We start from the raw sequence: 17,969 nt of genomic DNA on the forward strand, positions 1-17,969 counted from the left end.
TTTGTTTGCCTATTCCCTCAGATACCTTCCTAGAATTAAGATTGCTGTGCTAAAAATTTTTTTTTTTGTATTAAAAAAATTTTTTTTTTGTATTAAAAAAATTTTTTTTGTATTAAAAAAATTTTTTTTTGATATTTGTTGCCAGACAAGCCAATTACATCATTCGTTGAACCAATTTCCAGAAACAGCGTGATAGTATTTTCTCATACTATCACCAACACAAGTACAATTATACATATAAACACTTGTTAGTCTGCTAAGTGGAAAATAAGGTTTTAATTTACATTTATTACTAGAGCGGTTGAACTTTTCATAATTTTGTTCATTCTGTTTCTTTTTTCAAATGGCTACTTATGGCCTCTGCCTATTTTTCCAATGAGTGTTACTTTTTTAAATATAAAATAACTATATATTAAGCGTACTTGTATTAGTCCTTTTTCACACTGCTAATAAAGACATACCCGTTACTGGGAAGAAAAAGAGGTTTAATTGGATTTAAAGTTCCACGTGGCTGGGGAGGCCTCAGAGTCATGGCAGGAGGTGAAAGGTACTTCTTATACTTCTTACATGGTGGTGGCAAGAGAAAATGAGGAAGAAGCAAAAGCGGAAACCCCTGATAAATCCATCAGATCTCGTGAGACTTATTCACTGTCATGAGAATATCACGGGAAAGATGAGCCCCCATGATTCAATTACCTCCCCCTAGGTCCCTCCCACAACATGTGGAAATTCTGGGAGATACAATTCAAGTTGAGATTTGGGTGGGGACACACCCAAACCATATCAGTACTCTATCATGTTTTGCATATCTTATATATAAAGCTGACTCATGAAACTTTAATATCGAAGTTTGAGTTAGGCATTATAGCTAGGTTGGGTATGAAAGAGATTACTTGGTTTTTAGTAACCTTTTAAGGGGACTAGTGAATCTTGGTGAAGGGTATGTGGAAGTTCCTTCTATGATTCTTCCATTTTTTTCTCTTGTTTGAAATTATATCAAAATAAGAAGCTCCAACAACCCCCACTCCACACAAACAAGCAAATTGATTTATGGGGTAATTGGTGCCCCACTAACCACATGGCTACCTACCTATTTTTTTTTTTTCATTATGTTCGTGGCTGTTGTAAGTAGAGAGACCCCACGGCCATGTCTGTGGGCAGCCTGGGAAAAGTCTACAAGCTACCCCTACTGAGATCATCTACATCAAGCTCTGCTCTCCCCTGGCCAGAACCTGGGTCTGCTGAAATAATCATACCCTTTTGGTCTGCTATCATGTGCTCAGTATGCTGCTTGAAATGCTTAAGACCCTGTAGGCTTTCCTAGCCTTTTTGGTTAGGAAGTCCCCTCCTTCTCACTGGTCCCAGGAGGATAGGTGGTGGCAATGCAGCTTGCTTCTGTTTCCTCCATCCCTCATCTGTCTGTGCTGCTTATGCAAAGGCCTACTCATTTAGAGGAGAAAGACTCCACTCTTAGTTCCATCTCTGCAGCTAGAAAGTTAGTCCTTAGGCAGACTGACATACCTGCAGAAGCAACCCCCAACACTTTATGGCTTAATTCAATAACAATTTGTGCTACCTATCCAACATGGGCTGTGGAGGATTGGGGTCAAGAAGCATGGGGTTAGTGATGACTCTGTGATGGCTGTCCTCCACATACTTACCCAGGGATTCAGGCTGACAGAGGCTCTGCCACCCATCATGTTACCAGCTACCACAGCAAAGGAAGAGACCAGCATAGAGAAATTATACTCACTTTTCTCTACCTTGGCTGTAAGGGGTCCCATATGATTTTCACTCACATCTCATTGGCCTCGATGGTCACAAGGCCTCGCCTAACTGCAAGGTGGCTGGAGAATGCGGGCAGGGCCATAGAACATGTGTGAACCTTGCTGTCTCCGCCCACTCCCAGGATTAGCCTCTGGACACTTCCTCTCAGCACTGTCATTCAAATATTTATAATATTTTGTTTAATGTCTGCCTTCCTGCTTGACTCAGAGAGAGAGGTTGGGACCCTGTCTTTTTTTGTTCGCTACTGGATTCTTAATGCCCAGCAAGGTGTCTGGCACATAGTATACCAATAGAGTTGTGACTTCTGGTGCCATCTGGTGGCAGCACCCGCATATTACAGGAGCAGACACTTTTAAATGATGTAGAGACTAAGGACCAGGATTTCAATTATTTCTGGAAGATGCAAGTGGGAGTGTGGGGAAGTGAAACAGAGTGTTAGAAAATAAAAGATTTTCCAACATTTTGGTAGAAAAGTGCTCCAGAGTGAGATTCTCTTGGGGTCATAGCACAGCTTTCTTATCAGTTCTGGCCCACCTCAGTTTCTCTCTTCTCAGGTTTGGCTGGTGAAAGAGCTACTGGAGTAGTCCGGGTTTTCAGAGTTGTCAGGACACAAAATGAGTTAAAACGACACACCAAAGAAAATTCAAGAATCTACCCATAGCTGCTAAATCAGTTGCCAAACAAATCAATTCAGTGGTCTACCTCCACTCTGGCCTGCCCACCTCCAGGGAACAGAACACAAAGCCAGTGACTTTTTTTTTTTTTCTTCAAGTGTATCACTTTTTCCAGACCCGTGTTCAAATGGCTTTTGTTAAAGCTGAAAGCATTCAAGGTAAAGAACCATGTTAAGGAGGCTTCTAAAACATTATCCGGCCCCAAACCAGGGCCATCTCTGGCTGCCGACTGCTGTGTCAGATGAAAGATAATGACCCCGGGGCAGATGAAGGGTTTTAAAGAGTAAAGCTTAATCGAAGGTAATAGTGGGAGACAGGAAAAATTGCAGAATGGTAATGGAAAGAGTGCATTAGTGAGGTTTCTGCACTGTCACCCTTTACCCAGAGACTCCGGGCTCTTCCATGTAAGTGGCCCCTTGCTCTCTGGAATCCATTATCTCCCCAGGATGCCCATGATGTGCTTAGTGAGATGGAAACAGTGGTGCCTGACTGCTGGCTCTGGGGAAGAGAACCTAAGGAAAACAACATTTCCCAGAAAATAAGAAACACAACACAACTGAGTTAAACAATGAAGAAAGCAAGCTTTTGATGACAAACTTTTGGCTGAGAAGTTGTGCTTTGTTTATGAGGAACTGATGAACTGGATGAGGAAATGGTTTTGGTTTGTTTGGTGGTGAACAAAGATGTACAAATACACCCATCTTGCAAATACCATTTCTAGGAACAAGAAAGAAAAAAAATATGGAAGTTCACTGAGACGACAGACTTTTTGGGATCAGAGAGGACAATCTTGAATTTTTAATTAATAATAACTAACATGTATTGGGCACTTGGTAGGTGACAGATACCAGGCTAAGTGTTTCTATGAGGTTTCTCCTTCAATTCTCATGGGTACTATGTGTAGGGTCTTAGAAAACAATACCCCGAAATGAAGGCCTCAGAAGCAACAGTTTCTCTCTGACTTTCTCCTGCCCTCCTGTCTCTGGCCTCTCATTCTCTCCCAAGGCTAACCATAGAAACTAGAATCCCTTTTCCTCAAAGTGGGTAATAGAAGCCAGAACCCTTTTCCTCCAAGCCAGCCATAACCTAAAAATATTACTTTAACTTTCCTACTCTCTTTCTATGTAAAAACTGGCCATGAAGAAATTATCTGACCTGCCTTGTTTGACTGTAGGTCATAAGACCCCCATTCTAGAGAGGGTCCTGTCCCACACCCAGTAGGAAGAAATACTGCACAAGAGACCCAGAAGAATTGAAACGGACAGCGCTGGGATTCCCCAGTCAGTTAGTGTTAGATCAGACCCTTTCTGTCCATACTTTGTTGAACATAAGCATAAAATAGACAGTTCCCCCTGTATCTTTGGGCCTTCATGCTGAAAGTTCCGGTGTCATGTAAAACTATGATCAAATACATGTGTCTTCCTTGTCTCCTATTGATCAGCTTTTGTCAGCAATTTCCAGCGAGACATCAGAAGGTGATGGGGAAGTCTTCCCTTGGCCCCAATATCTGTTAGGTAGATGTTCCTATGACCCCCATTTTAGAGGAGAAATGGGCTTAGGGAAGTTCTATAACTTGGCCAAGGCCATGTAACTGGGGGGCTGGGACCAGGACTCCTCCCCAGTCCACTGTCTCCGGGGTCCTGGTTGAGTCCCCTCTTCCTATTTTCTTCATTGCTTAGTCAGCAATATATTTGAACTATATTAAAATATATTTATTGTGCCATGCTGGGGGCTGGGGACATAGCCGTGTATGAAGAAGGGGCCCTCTGTCCTCAGAAGTCATATAGTTGGCTAGCCAAGGTTTTATATGACTGGTGTTCTAGCCCGTGGTTGCCACTCCTTCCATCCTCCTCCCTCCCTGCAAACAACTTTTCTTGGTCCCACCTAACATCAAAACTCTGAGCTCAAAGGAGCCCAGAGAACAGCTAGAGGCCCCTAAGCCACCCTTTCCTGTGACGAGGTTCTAAGAATTCTTCAAAGGATTTACCCAACATGATAGGGTGACAAAGTCTGCCGAGGATCTCAAACCAGATTGAGGTGTATTTTCTTCAATGAGATGCTTTAAACTTGTTGAAATGCAGTCACTCAGTTTGCTGAAGTTGAATTATTTTTTTGCTCTGACCTAGAGAGGGAAAGTACAACAGGCACTTCAGAGGCTCATAGGATGGCAAAGTCAGCTGGGCTCTGAATTTTCTTTCTTGCTTTATAAATAAATATTTCCACCTACAAACACAAAAGACACTGAGAGTGGCGGGCATTTCTCTGCTAAACTGTGGAAGAGACAGCACATAAGTAATGCAGCTCAAGTAGGCCCTGAATGTGGCAAGGGCGGGGGTAACTAGGGGTTGGAGCTCTTGCTGTGTTTTAGCACAGGAGCAAGTGCGTGCCGATTGGCTGCTTTCTTGGACAGAGTTCAGGACGAGGATTTGGAAGACCAGGTCACAAGATTTTTGCTTTGTGACTAATAATCCACAATCCTTTGCACATCATTTAACTTCTCTGCCTTGGTTTCCTTCTTCACATAAGTGGGATAATAGTGCTGTTATCCTTTCTTATGGGTTTTGCTAATTAACTAAATCAATTAAATTATTTTGATATATCCCGGCCAAAGGTTTTAGTGATCAGTAGAACAAATCACATCAAAACACTGCTTTAAAAAGCTCTGGCTGAAGGATAAAGAGCCATGTTTTACCAAGGCATGGTGGGAAACCACTCAAAACCCCTGTAATTGGTATCAAGATTATTAGGCTGGTGCAAAGGTCATTGCGGTTTTTGCCATTAATGTCAAAAACCGCAATGACTTTTGTACCAACATAATATTTTAAAGAGAAAACATTTAAGCTAAAGAAGATGCAGAAAGAAATTACTATCTGAACTTCTCTAAAAGCTGTAAAGCAGAACCTCTCAGAAAATACAGCTGTCAGTAGCCCTCCCTTGAGGTCTTCCCTGTGAATTCAGCTGCCAGGGAGATAGACTGCCCATTCTATTCACATCAAAAAGCCTGATAGAACCTTCTATACCTTCTCACTGAAGCCCTGACACTCCTCCCTAGCCCCCTAGCTAAGGTTGGTATATAAACTATTTATCTCTGTCTATTGGGATGAGTTACTCCTCACTGAATCTCTCTGTTGCAGGTGTAAATAAACTCTTTTTTTTTGTCTTGCTCATCTGTCTTTTGTCAGTTTAATTTGCAGACCCCACAGGCTGAACGTGAGAGAGGAGAGGAAAAGTTTTTTCCTCCTCTACAACATACAAATTCCTTTACTACCCAACTGCTGCCCACCAAGTGCCCTATACTCCACCGTACACATTCATCTAGAGCTCTTAATCAAACACGTGTGTTCATACTTCTGTCTGAGCTGTTTCCTTTGCCTGAGATGCCCCAATCTTCTTTGTTTGCTCTGGAGCCAGACATTGGGTTTACACCACCCTTTCCCCACCATGACTTGTTCCCTTGAAAGCTGAATGAACTCGCGCAAGTTACTTAGCTTATCTGAGCTTCTCTTCCCTCATTTCTAAGTTGGGAATAATAATAATTCCCAGTGGCACAGCTGGAGGTTCTGGGAGGGGAAGAACAGGGAGCCCACCTGTTATCCCAGACATGATGGTTGTGAAGAATGAGAGGACATTCGAGGAAGCAGTGGGAAAGCTGGTTCTGTTCAACCTGCGTTTGAAACATTAGCAGTCAGAGCGAGAGATAATAGAGCAAAAGGTCAAAAGATAGTGCCTTTTTTAATGTGGTCACTCTCCTTGATAGCAGAGCCTGCCCATGCTTCTGACGTAATTGCCACACCAGCTGATACGAGGATTTAAGGAAAGGGAGTTCACGCGGCACTTGGCACAGGGCTTGATACACAGAGCTCAGGAAGCGTTAGTTATGACTATTTTTTTTTTTTTTATTAACTTACTCCTTTACCAGTGTTCCCATGTGCTTTACGCATAACTTACCATGGCTCTTATTTGCTTGGGAAGTTGTGTAGCCTCTTTGCACTGCAGTGTCCTCATCTGTGAGACGGGAATGCTAGCAGCACTGCTGTCTGGGGGTATCGTGAAGATGACTTGAGATGATGCATAAAGCCCTCTCAACAGGAAGCACCCAGAAGGCATCAGCTTGGTGGGAGGGAGCTGAGCAACACCATAAACATAGCTGGGCCTAATGCATGTTAGGTAATTCCAAGTACATTTGGGAAGAACAAATATGTCAAGACCTATTCTAGTGAGGATCAGGAGAACTGCGGCTAGTGCTGTGGGGTGTCCACTGTGGGGAGGTGGGCACAGTTGTATGGGTGCCCTAAGCTGTAGGTCTTCCGTGCCTTACTTACCTCCTGGGTTTGACTGGAAGACATTTGGAGAAAACACTGAAACCACCTTTGCAAAAAATTATAACAGTAAGAAAATTAAGACAGTGAAAGAGATCTGACCTACCTGACTCCATCTTGCATCTAACCTCCAAGCCGTCCTTGTTCATTCCTGGGCATAGGCTGAACTGACGTTGGGAGGAACCTAGTTTATAGTTTAACTTTGAAACAAAGACGATAACAGCCCTTTGCCGAAATGAACCCTCTTCTTGCTGGGGGACCAGAATGTCTTTGTAGGACAAACAAATTAGCCACAAGATTAGAAATTATGGTGTAGGAGTCATGCAGCTAGCTAGAGGCCACAAGATTCTAAACCTTCTCAATTGCTCCTACGGATAACATCACTATTGTAAAACCTCAGATTGGTGCTCAAGATAGTTTTCAGACCCTGCACTCGATGGATCAGCTGGCGCTACTCAGATCAATACACTGGCTCATCTGGTCTTGTGGCCTCCACCCAGGAAATGACTCAGCCCAAGAGGACAGCTTTGACTGCCTCTGATTTCATCTCAGACCCAACCAGTCAGCTCTCCCTACTACTTGGCCCCCTACCCACCAAATTATCCTTAAAAAACCCCAGCCTCTAAATTTTGGGGGTGACTGTTTTGAGTAATAGTAAAACTCTCATCTCCCATTGAGCCAGCTCTGCATGAATTAAACTGTTTCTCTATTGCAGTTCCTCTGTCACGATAAATCAGCCTGTCTGGGCAGTGGGCAAAATGAACCCCCAACAGGAGGATTTCAAATGTAAAGGTAAGGAAAACTATTACCTGTCCCTGTGTTCTGGCAGCAGGTATGAGGCTGTGCCAGCCCTCCCTCTTGCTGTGAAGTTGCCTGTGGATGGGACACTGTGAGCCATTCCAAAGAAGAATAAAGATGTGATCATTGCATTCAGTTGAACCCCTTCAATGACCTGTGATTAGTCTGGGTAACATGTACTGCTCAGAAACAAAGAGATATTGGAGATTTGTGTTTACATCTGTCTAATTCAAAACATGCATGTGGATGAAGGGGACAAGCTCTGTCCTGGGGAGGGACAACGCACTCCTCTACCAAAGTAATTTTGTGTTCTCAGTTCCCATTGGTGGCTCATACCCTCCCCACAAGTCTGACTTTGGATTTTCCCCTTTTGGGCCTACTTCCTTCTGGAGGCAGCTCTGGGGGAAAGAAATCTCAAGGGGCAGGTGGTAGGAAGTCAGGCCAGGCTATTAGACTGGGGAAGGGCAAGAATATGGAGGCCCAGTCTTCCTGCTAATAGGAGATGAGGCTTTAGAAGCCACGAAAGACATAAGCCTAACCAATGCTACCTGGCAATCCATTTCTATCGGCTCCCATCCTGGCTGCCTTTCAGCATTCACAGTCCAGTGCAGAGGAGGGTCTTTGAAAGTAGAGGGATCAGAAAGAATTTCCTCCTTAGGTAAGATAAACTTTAATTTCTTTCTCTCTTCTCAGTAGGATTTAACCTGATCTTCAAGGGAGAAAGCCAAGAACCGGGGCAACCTTAGGTCAGGGGCTGGGGCCTTCTAAATGCAAGGGATGTGCCTGGGAGATGTGTTCATGCTGGTCCTAGCCCAAGGTGGGAAAGTACTGGAGCTCGGGGGGCGGTGGCGATATGGAATTGGGAGGTAGGAGGTCTGCTACTGCCAAGGCAATAAAAGAGAAAGTGTTAGCAGTTCCTATTCTAGGAGCAGCTTGCTCTACAGGGAAGCAAGAGTGCATACTTTTATAGAGCTTCAAAGGAAAGAATAGTCAGAGATGCAGGCTCGGGAAGTAGGGCAGAAAATCCAAAGTCGGTGGCCTTGTGGTATTGTCTAGATGAGCATGTTTTGCACTTTGGAGCTTCACAGACCTAGTGTTAGGGGAAGCTGCTTCAAGGTGAGGATCTAAGCCTCTCCATCAGACAGCAACTTCAATACCCAGCAAAGTGTAAAAAGCAATATTTTACTCATGTGAATGTACATGTGAAACAAGAGGGCGGAAGTGTGCCTGAAAAAAATAGCAAGCATCAAGTAGATGTGTTCTAAAGTAAAGAATAGGAGACCAGTAATTGCAGACCAAAAAGCTTTTTCCTCTCCAGAGCCCGAACACTAATGCAGGCATCGTTCCTCCTTCAGAAACCCCTCTTAATAGAGCATTAGTACTTCAGAACATTTATACCTATTAGGATATGCTCATCACAGCTCTTGACAAAGCCTCTAAATTATACCTTTTATAATTCCGTTATTCTTTTTGTGCTGCGAAGTCTTATGCTGTGCGTTAATGCAAGGCAATTAGCTTTATCAGGAAGAAAAGAAAAACTGGCTTGACTTCTTGCAAATGCTGAAATTGCCAGATCAGACACTCTGTTACTATCGCCCTTGAGCGCCACCTTCAGGCAGTTCTTTGGTACTGTTGTGGAAATTTCTAGCCGCCTCAAGGTTGCTTGTGAACTGAAAGGCACAGACAGACCCCTTTCCTTAAGCTGCCTGTTGGAATATGGTGATACAGATAAGTATAAGAATCTTCCAAGAGGCAGTTTTATTTCTGGTGGCTGATTTTTCACTGATTTGATTATTTTATAATGACTAAATGTTAGAAAGAGGCCTTTCTAACATTTAATTTGGGGGCCCTAAATGAAAAATTACTGGACTGAAAAACTGGTTTGACTCATTAGTCACTGAGGTTATTGACTAAACGAATAAATTTACTAGATGTTTTACTGAAACCCAAGACGATCCTGATTCTTAAATTTAGCTGTTAATTTCAACCACCTTCCAAATTTCAAACCTGGCCTTCTTCTCCAATTTTATATTTTTAAACCTGGCAATTAATTACTAGATGATGTTCTTCATTTTCATGTAGGGATTCTGATGAATAGGAAAAAAAGAAGAAAACAAATTTCATAACCTTAACAAACTATCTTTAATAGTTAAAAACCATCTAGAAACCCGCTGATCTGATTCAAATAACTCCCATTTATCTGTTGGTCTCTCCTCACTCTTAGCTTCTGTTGGCTGCCTCAGAGTTGAACTTGGCTTGACTTTCAGCTCTGCTGCTTTCTGTATGATTACATCACATAGAATGTTCTCAGCTTCAAGTAATAAAAAATCCAACAAAAACTGGCCACATCAAACTATTAACTCACTTAACACAGAAAGTCCAGGGGAGAGCAGTTTCAGGGTTGGGTAATTCATCTCTTCAATCATATCTCTTTTTTTTCTTTTTTTTTTTTTTTTGAGATGGTGTCTTGCTCTGTCGCCCAGGCTGGAGTGCAGTGGCGTGATCTCAGCTCACTGCAACCTCTGCCTCCCGGGTTCAAGCGATTCTCCTGCCTCAGCCTCCTGGCTAGCTGGGATTACAGGTGCCTGCTACTATGCATGGCTAATTTTTGTATTTTTTTTAGTAGAGATGAGGTTTCACCATGTTGGCTAGGCTGATCTTGAATTCCTGACTTCAGGTGACCTGCCCGCCTCAGCCTCTGAAAGTGCTGGGATGACAGGCGTGAGCTTGGTCCAATAATATCTTAAGTAGCCGGGCTTTCCCCTTCTTTTTCGCCTGCCAACTTTAGTGTGCTGGCTTTTGTTCTCCAGATGGTGTCCACAGTTCTAGGCATCACCTCGGGGTGCAGCACAGCCTGTTTCATCAACACAATATGTTTGTGTTTCAAAGAAAGGAATTTTGCTTTCCCAGAACCCTCCCTCCATGCTAATGAGAATGGAAATTATCATGAGTAGTTTAGGTTGGCCCATCCCAGTCCTGGCTGCACTTTTGAATCACTGGGGAGCTTTATAAAACTACTGAGGCCTAGACTCACTCCAGATAAGCTGATTTAACTAGACTGGGATGGTTCTAATGGGCAGCCAGTGCTGAGACCACTGGCGTAGTTTAATCATGATTCCCTTACACTGGCAGCGAGCAGCTCAGCCTCCCCTGAGCATGGCCTACCTGGTGCCTTTAAAAATTAGGGTTCTAATACTGGCAGGAGGTCCAGAGGGATGGTAATCCGGCAGTCAGACAAGCACATTTCTATAACCAGTCAACTGTACTTTGAGTCTTTAATTTTTTGCCTGGAAAATAGGAATTATAATATGTGACTTGCAAGGTATGCCTGCAGGGGTTGCAGCTCAGAAAACTCTGGAATGGGTCAGGGAGAATTCCAATCTTAGCTGTTTCTCGATCTCTAAAGCTCACAGAGATACCATTTTGTCTTTCCTTTTTTTTTTTTTTTTTTCTCTTCTCGGGCTTCCCTCTTCCTGACTGAGGACAAGGCCTCGGGGTTGGGTGGTGGCAGGGAGAAGGTTCCAGGTAACTTCTTACTGTGCTTCTAAAGCAGCATTATTCACAGTAGTTGAGATATGAAAATAATGTAAGTGTCCATTGACAGATGACTGGATAAAGAAAATGTGGCGTGTGTGTGTGTGTGACACACACAATGGAATATTATTTAGCCTTAAAAAGGAAGAAATCCTGCCAGTTGTGACAACATGGATTAACCTGGAGGACATTACGTTAAGTGAAATGTACCAGACACAGAACAACAAATATCATATGATCTCTTTTATATGAGGAATCTAAAAATAATCAAAATAGAGTAGACTGGCAGTCACCAAAGGGACCAGGGGGAGATGTAGGTCAAAGGGTACAAACCTGCAGTTATGTAGGATGAATAAGTCTTGACATCTAATGCACAGCACAAGGACTATATAATATTATATTATATACAGATGCTTCTCTAACATAACCTTATTGTAAGTCAAGAAGCATGCTGAATGTGTATCTCTTCCACGTTGTCATAATGCTGAAACATCTTAAGTCAAACCATCATTAAGTCAAGGACCGTCTGTACTGGAAATTCGCTTAGAGAGCAGATTTTAGGTGTTCTTACCACACACCCTGAAAAAGGTAACTCTGTGAGATGATGATATGTTCATTGGCTTGACTGTAGTAATTATTTCACTATGTATATCAAAACATCACGTTGTGCATTACTAAATACATACAATAAACAAACACTGACATGTCCAAATAAGTAAGTAAATATATAAAGCTTGATCCCCTTCATCCCCAGCTGCCTTGATATCTCACTATCCAGCAAGGGGAGGAAAACCAGGCAGCTTTTCTGGGCCTCTTGTCGTGGACTCCCTAGTAGTTACTGTTGGGGCCGGCACCCAGTGTCTTGGTTCCCAGAGGTTTTCATGGAGGCTCTCTGAAGATAAGATTTCTCCAAGGAGTTTCTATCACAGGCTTGCAGGGCCCTAGTTAGTTTACACATCAGTGCTCTTTTTTCCTGGGTGGAGAGGGAATGACGTAACACAACCATGTACATCGGAGACTCGAGCCTGGCTGCCTGGTCCTGCTGTCTCCATCAGAGCCCTTGTCCCCTTGGGATTTTCCCCCAGAGTCCAGCTTTCTCTCTTTCTCCCTCCAATTTGACCTCCTCTGGGGATTCCCAGCCCATCAAACATGTATGACTGAATATGTGTTTCCACACTCCATTGGCTGCCCACCATGTGCCAGATACCATCTGAACCTTGAGAACACAGCAGTGAACAAGATTGGCAAGGGCCCTGCTCCCACGGAGCTCACACTTGTGTAGGGTGACACAAGACAGTAAACAATAAGCAAACCAGACCTAAGCTCATGTGAGACAATGATAGGAAAATAAGAGGGGAAGGTGGGATAGTGAACCCTTGGTGGGGGGTGGGCTACCTCAAAGGGGGCATCAGACATCATCACCTCTGAGGGGAGACATTTGAACTGAGGCCTGAACAGTGAGAGGAGCTCAGCCACAAAGAAGCTGAAGGAGGAATGTTTCAGACACAGGCAACAGTGGGTAAGGCCTCCAAGGTAGAAACAAACTTGGGGTGTTGGAAGAACAGTGAGAAGGCTGGTGGGCTGGAGTAGAGTAGGGTTCAAGTTCATTTTAAGAGCACACGTGGAACTTAGGCCAATTCCAGGACATGACTGGACACTTATGTTAAGGGTTCCTAAAAGATAGTGTAACAGTTGGGAAGTTACCGGATGTTCTATGCTGGGAGCCTTGTCTTCCCAGAACACATGTGACTCTCCCAGTGACAGCATTGCCTGCTTGCCTGAAAGGATCTCACCTTCAACTTTAAGGACAGGGACATCCAGTTTAATGTCACTCTGGTCTGATTCATTGTGATTCCATTATTTAAAAAACATGAATCTTTATTTCCATGACAGCCATAGAAGTTTTTCCCTACATTCCAAGAGCTGTCTTCCACTCTCAATAAGAGCTGACAGAGCTACGTGTTCTCTGCATTCCTGGGCAGTGCATGATACTACAAACACTCTCAACCAATGAGCTCTCTCCTCAGTTGAGGATGTTCTACAACGTGGGACTTTATTTTTGCTATTAATTTTGTGTGCTCAAAATTATAAGCCTAAGTCCCCAGTAAAGAGATTGGGTCTATGACCTGGGCTAGTCTCAACGAAAAGGAAGAGGGAATTCACCCGTTTCCCAAAAGTTGGGTGGTTGAGATGATGTAGGCAGTTTTGAGGTGGAGCAGAATTGGGGGGCGGGTGCGGGGAGTCAAGGATTCTTCCATTCCAGGTTGGGAATCTGCAATCCCTTTGATGTAATAGCTTGCCAGATGTTTGAACTATGAAATTGTTTCTGGGGTTCAGACTGTAGAACCCACGGAGGCAGAAATGTGGGAACTTGGTAGGAAAACATAAAGATGACTGCATGTTGGATACTTCAAGAAGGTACAAGGTCCTTTCCAGGGAAGTTTTGCTAAAAGTGGATCAGGAACAAGAGGTGAATTATATAACTTTGCTTCAGAAGCCACATCTACCTGTAATCAGCCATCAGAGGCTGAGGAAGGTCAGATTATCTTGTGTCTTCCTTATCATCGCCATCATTATCAGCAGCAGCAGCAGCGGCAGCAGATTTCTCTGTCACACTCTATTACTAAAGCTAAAGATTGCATGTGATTATAGATATTTATTATTCTAGTCATTGTCATGGTGATCTTTGCAGAAAGATATTGGAGGAAAACTCCCTCCTAGTCATATCTGGGGCCAACGTCCTTAAACAGAAAACTGGGGTCATACCCTGAAAACCTATCAGACTAAGTAATCCAGAGCTGGGATGGGGGCAGGATCTCTTTAGAGTAAGACTTGCCTTCCAAGCCATATAACTGTCATCTGGAGCTTGTCACTGCTGACAATTTTCCTCCTTGCTGCCAGCTTGCTCTGTATCACGCAGGGCTATCATCAGTAACTTAGCCCTAAGAGGGGTACAGGAAAGATTAAAAAAAGGAATGCTATGCTTGTGGGGGAATCATTCTCTAAAAGTCTCCCTTGCCAGCACATTTTAAGCGGTAGCAGCAGAAGTGACAACCACAGCTGGCACTTTGGCTTTTGTGGTGTGAAGCAAAGGCTTTTTAACTGAGAGAGGACTGGTGCCCATTCCTGGTGGCAGCTCCTGCCACTGGAAGCCTGGTTGGCCAGAATGTGATGCTGCGATGGGGACTGTGTCTGGATCCCAGCTGTCAGGACCTGGCTTCCAGATCTGAATTCTAGAGCAGAGGGAGGGAAGGCAGAACACCTACCGGCACACTAATGTTTCAAGTTTGGCCTAGAGCAAAGAGCCTGAGTTGCTATTGGCCAAACGTTGGCCTGTGCTTGTCAGACTGGGCTGAAGACTTCCTCCCTGGTCGATCCTTCACCTCTTATGCCATGGTTTTGGGAAACACTGTGCTCAGCAAGCTGAACTGCTTCTTGGGTGCGCGACTAGGGTGCCAGCCAGGCCAGGGACGTCCAGGACTGGAAGAAATGGAGGGGCAGGACCACAGCACAGGCTGATCAGGAGGCTGCCCCACCAGGAGCCCTGCTGAAGGGTGCATCCTCTCTGCTTAGAGTCAACCACTGTGCTGACTCACCATCCTTGTGGTTGAGAACCGATCAGCAAATTGGTGGCTCTGATGAGCCCTGGATCTGCAAAATATAGGCCGGGGAACCTCAGCCGGAAGGGACTTCAGTTAGTGACAGGTTTTCCATTCTGATATGGAGCTACAAGGGGCCCAAGAGGACCTGGGCATTTCCCTCTCTAGTCCCCGCAGGAACCACAAAACCAGGCCAGGAAGCAAGGCTAAGGGCAGGAGCAGCATCTGTCTCTAGGGGTCTGTTTGGACTGCTGTAAGTCCTACCTTGCTCTTTTTTTTCTGCTATGGCTGAACCTGGATCTAGCAGGGTCACCAACTCAGTCCCCTGGTGAGCTTAGCTCCTACCTCCCAGAGAACTGGAATGACCTTATTCAGACACCTCCAGCAATTTCAGGCTGGGTCTCCAGCCTGTATAAGTCAGGGGCAAGGACTGGGGCATCAAGGTTAAGGGAGTGAGAGGTGAGAGTTACAATCCACGCTGTATTTTATGTCAACAGCATCCCCTGGAGTACGGCAAAGCTCTAAGTCAGATATCCCAGTGGGGGGCATCACCCATCCTAGACTTTCTTCCCTGCCCCATGCCCCTTATACCAACATCAAATCAGCACATAGCACTGTACTTGGCCATTAAGATAGTAAATAAATGCCTGATGAATGTATAATAGTTTGATAGAAAGATGCCCACTCCCCCAACCCAAAGATGTTCACATTCTCATTCCCAGAAACTGTGAATATGTTATCTTAACAGCAAACAGGATTTTGCAAGTGTGGTTAACATTAAGGATCTTGAGATAAAGAGATTATCCTGGATTATCTGAATGGGCCCAATCTAATCCTAAAAAGCAGACAGCCTTCCCTGGGTGCAGTCAGAGACAGAAATGCATCTAGGCGAGGTGGAGTCAAAGAGAGGGCCATGAGAGAAGGATTCCATGCCCTGTGGCTGGTTCTGAGAGGTAGGGACTCTATGTAAGGACAGAGCAAATGTCTTCTAGGAGTTCAGGGTGGCCCCAGTTAGCAACCAGCAAGGACCTCAGTCTTACAATCCCACGGAACTGTCAAGACCAGAATGAGCAAAGATAAGGATGCGCCCCCAGAGCTGCCACCAAGGAACGCTGTCCTGCTGAAACGTTGATTCTAGTCCTACGAGACCCATAGGACTTCTGGCCCATAGAACTAAATGATAGTAAGTGTGTGTTTTAAGCTGCTAAAGTTCTGGTAATTTATTATAGTAGTAACCGATAATAGAAATGGCTATAAAATGGAATGTATTTTGTAATTGAACATAATTTTCTTGCCTCTGGTGTCCCTAATTTCCTTGGTGGCTGCCAGTGGTAGAGAATTCCTTTTCCATGATTAGCTGTGTGCCAGCGATGGGGAGGGCATCCTTCCTCTGGTCTCAAGTGCTTCTTGGCACCCCTGGGTTTACTTTTTTGCTGATGTCCCCTGGCATAGGTGTTGCTAGAGGCTGGCGTTTTTAGGAAGCACATAGAACTCTCTGCTGCGTCATAGTCAGTCAGTGGCTCCATCCCAGGCAGGTGCTCCAGACCCATCCCATTTATTAATCATCTATTCTGTACAAGAAACTTGATGAATTTTATTTCATTTAATTCTAACAACTATATGAATGAGGTAATGGTATCCCCATTTTACAAGGAGGAAAGCTGAGGCTCAGAGCAAGTGAACATCTAACCCAGGGCCACCAACAAGAGCTCAGGGATTGGAACCTAGGAGAAGATGCTTCCCTTCTCTTCTCCAAGAGTCCTTTTGGGGCTGGCAAGTTGATGCAAGCTCCAGCTCATGTCTTCAGACAATGCTGGGTCCAAGGAAATGCATGGATCTCCTGCATTACAAAGTTTTGACTCCAAGAGAAGCCCAGAAGTGGCTTCCAGCCCCTCCTACCTGACTGTGCCCCACCTTCACCACTTCCTGTCTTCCTGCGACCCAGTGACAGATGTATCTGTGGGGGCTGCTACTTGGGAAAGTCCACCAGGAGGAGAGCATGCCAATCTCTCCTCTCAGATCCTCTGGGGGTTCCTTTCCCCACCCAAACTAGGCCTTGATGTCAAGGCCTAGTTACGGGGACATCAAACTAGGAGGTTGATGTTGGTGTGATGTGGAAGATGTTGGGGAGAAGCTGCAGGTGCCTTCTTACTAGCTCTTCCTGAAAACTTGTGTCTCCCTCTCCTTGTTAGTCTGTTTTATAACTCACACTCCAGCTGGGGGGAAGTAAAGGAGCTTATCCCGTTCACAGATCCTGTAACCCGTGGTGGTTATTACCTCATAGCTGGTGCAGTGTTCTTTGAGCCTGGCAGTTTGGTTTAGACGCAAGTGTCTATTCTTTGCAGTCTTTCTGGGGTTGGTAGCAGAGAAGGAGAAGAGAACAGGTAATTCGATCACTCAGGTTCTTCATGTGTAAAAGTTGAAGCCCTACCACAAACGTATGAGTGGGTGTTATAGTGTAATAACCTGGACATCGCCAAGACAGCTTCCTCAGGGCTTTTGTCTCCTCAGGCCCACCTGAAGGCTCTCTTCTCAGTCACGGGGGATGGAATTGTTTCATCCCTGGCTTGCTCTGGGCCTCAGTTTCCCTATTCCAGGATAGTTTCCCTATTCCCTATTCTGCGTCATAAAAAAAAAAAAAAAAAAAACACTCCTGATAGAAGTCGGTTGATGCTTTTGGCCTACAGCCTCCTTAAGGTTAATAGTCCAAATAATTTCCTCAGGGGCCCTGGCTGGCCCATTGCGGGTGGACCCATGAAGTGTCTTGATTTGCTGTGATAGGAGCCACCTTGGCTTTCTGTGGAGATAAGCCCTGCCCCTCGTTCCCACTTTAAGCTTGAAAAGTCCCTTATCCAACTTTGGAATGGGAACTAGAAAGACTAAGCGGGGTCTCTCAGGGGTTCCTTCTGGGGTCACTCAGAGGAGGAGAACCAAGCAGTCTTGGCTGAGAGACACCTGAGGGTGGTCACTCGGCATATTACCAGGGTCTCAGCAATGACCAGCCTGCACCCGTCCTGACTTTCCCCAGGGGGCTGGGCTCCAGCCATGGAGGGTGGACTTGGAGACTCCTTTGCCTTTCAACACTGTCTGGCCTGTCTCGGGTCCTGCATGTCTTTTCTCTACTGATTTTGTGGCTGTGGTTACCTTAGCTAATCTTTCAGTGAAATAATGTCTAGTGGCATTCCTTTACATTTTCCATGTGCTGTTTTTTCCATAACTCCATTTTCTTCAGGGCTGAGTTTGGGTCTTCATTCTTC

General features: G+C 44.7%; 1 pseudogene; it reads left to right on the top strand.

Moving 5' to 3' along the window:
- Positions 1-14,833: 14,833 nt before the first annotated feature.
- LOC129481928 (putative uncharacterized protein encoded by LINC02694) lies at positions 14,834-16,772 on the top strand (annotated as a pseudogene).
- The last annotated feature ends 1,197 nt before the right edge of the window (positions 16,773-17,969 follow it).

The sequence above is a fragment of the Symphalangus syndactylus genome, chromosome 5 (assembly GCF_028878055.3).
Source record: "Symphalangus syndactylus isolate Jambi chromosome 5, NHGRI_mSymSyn1-v2.1_pri, whole genome shotgun sequence".
NCBI classification, from domain to species: domain Eukaryota; kingdom Metazoa; phylum Chordata; class Mammalia; order Primates; family Hylobatidae; genus Symphalangus; species Symphalangus syndactylus.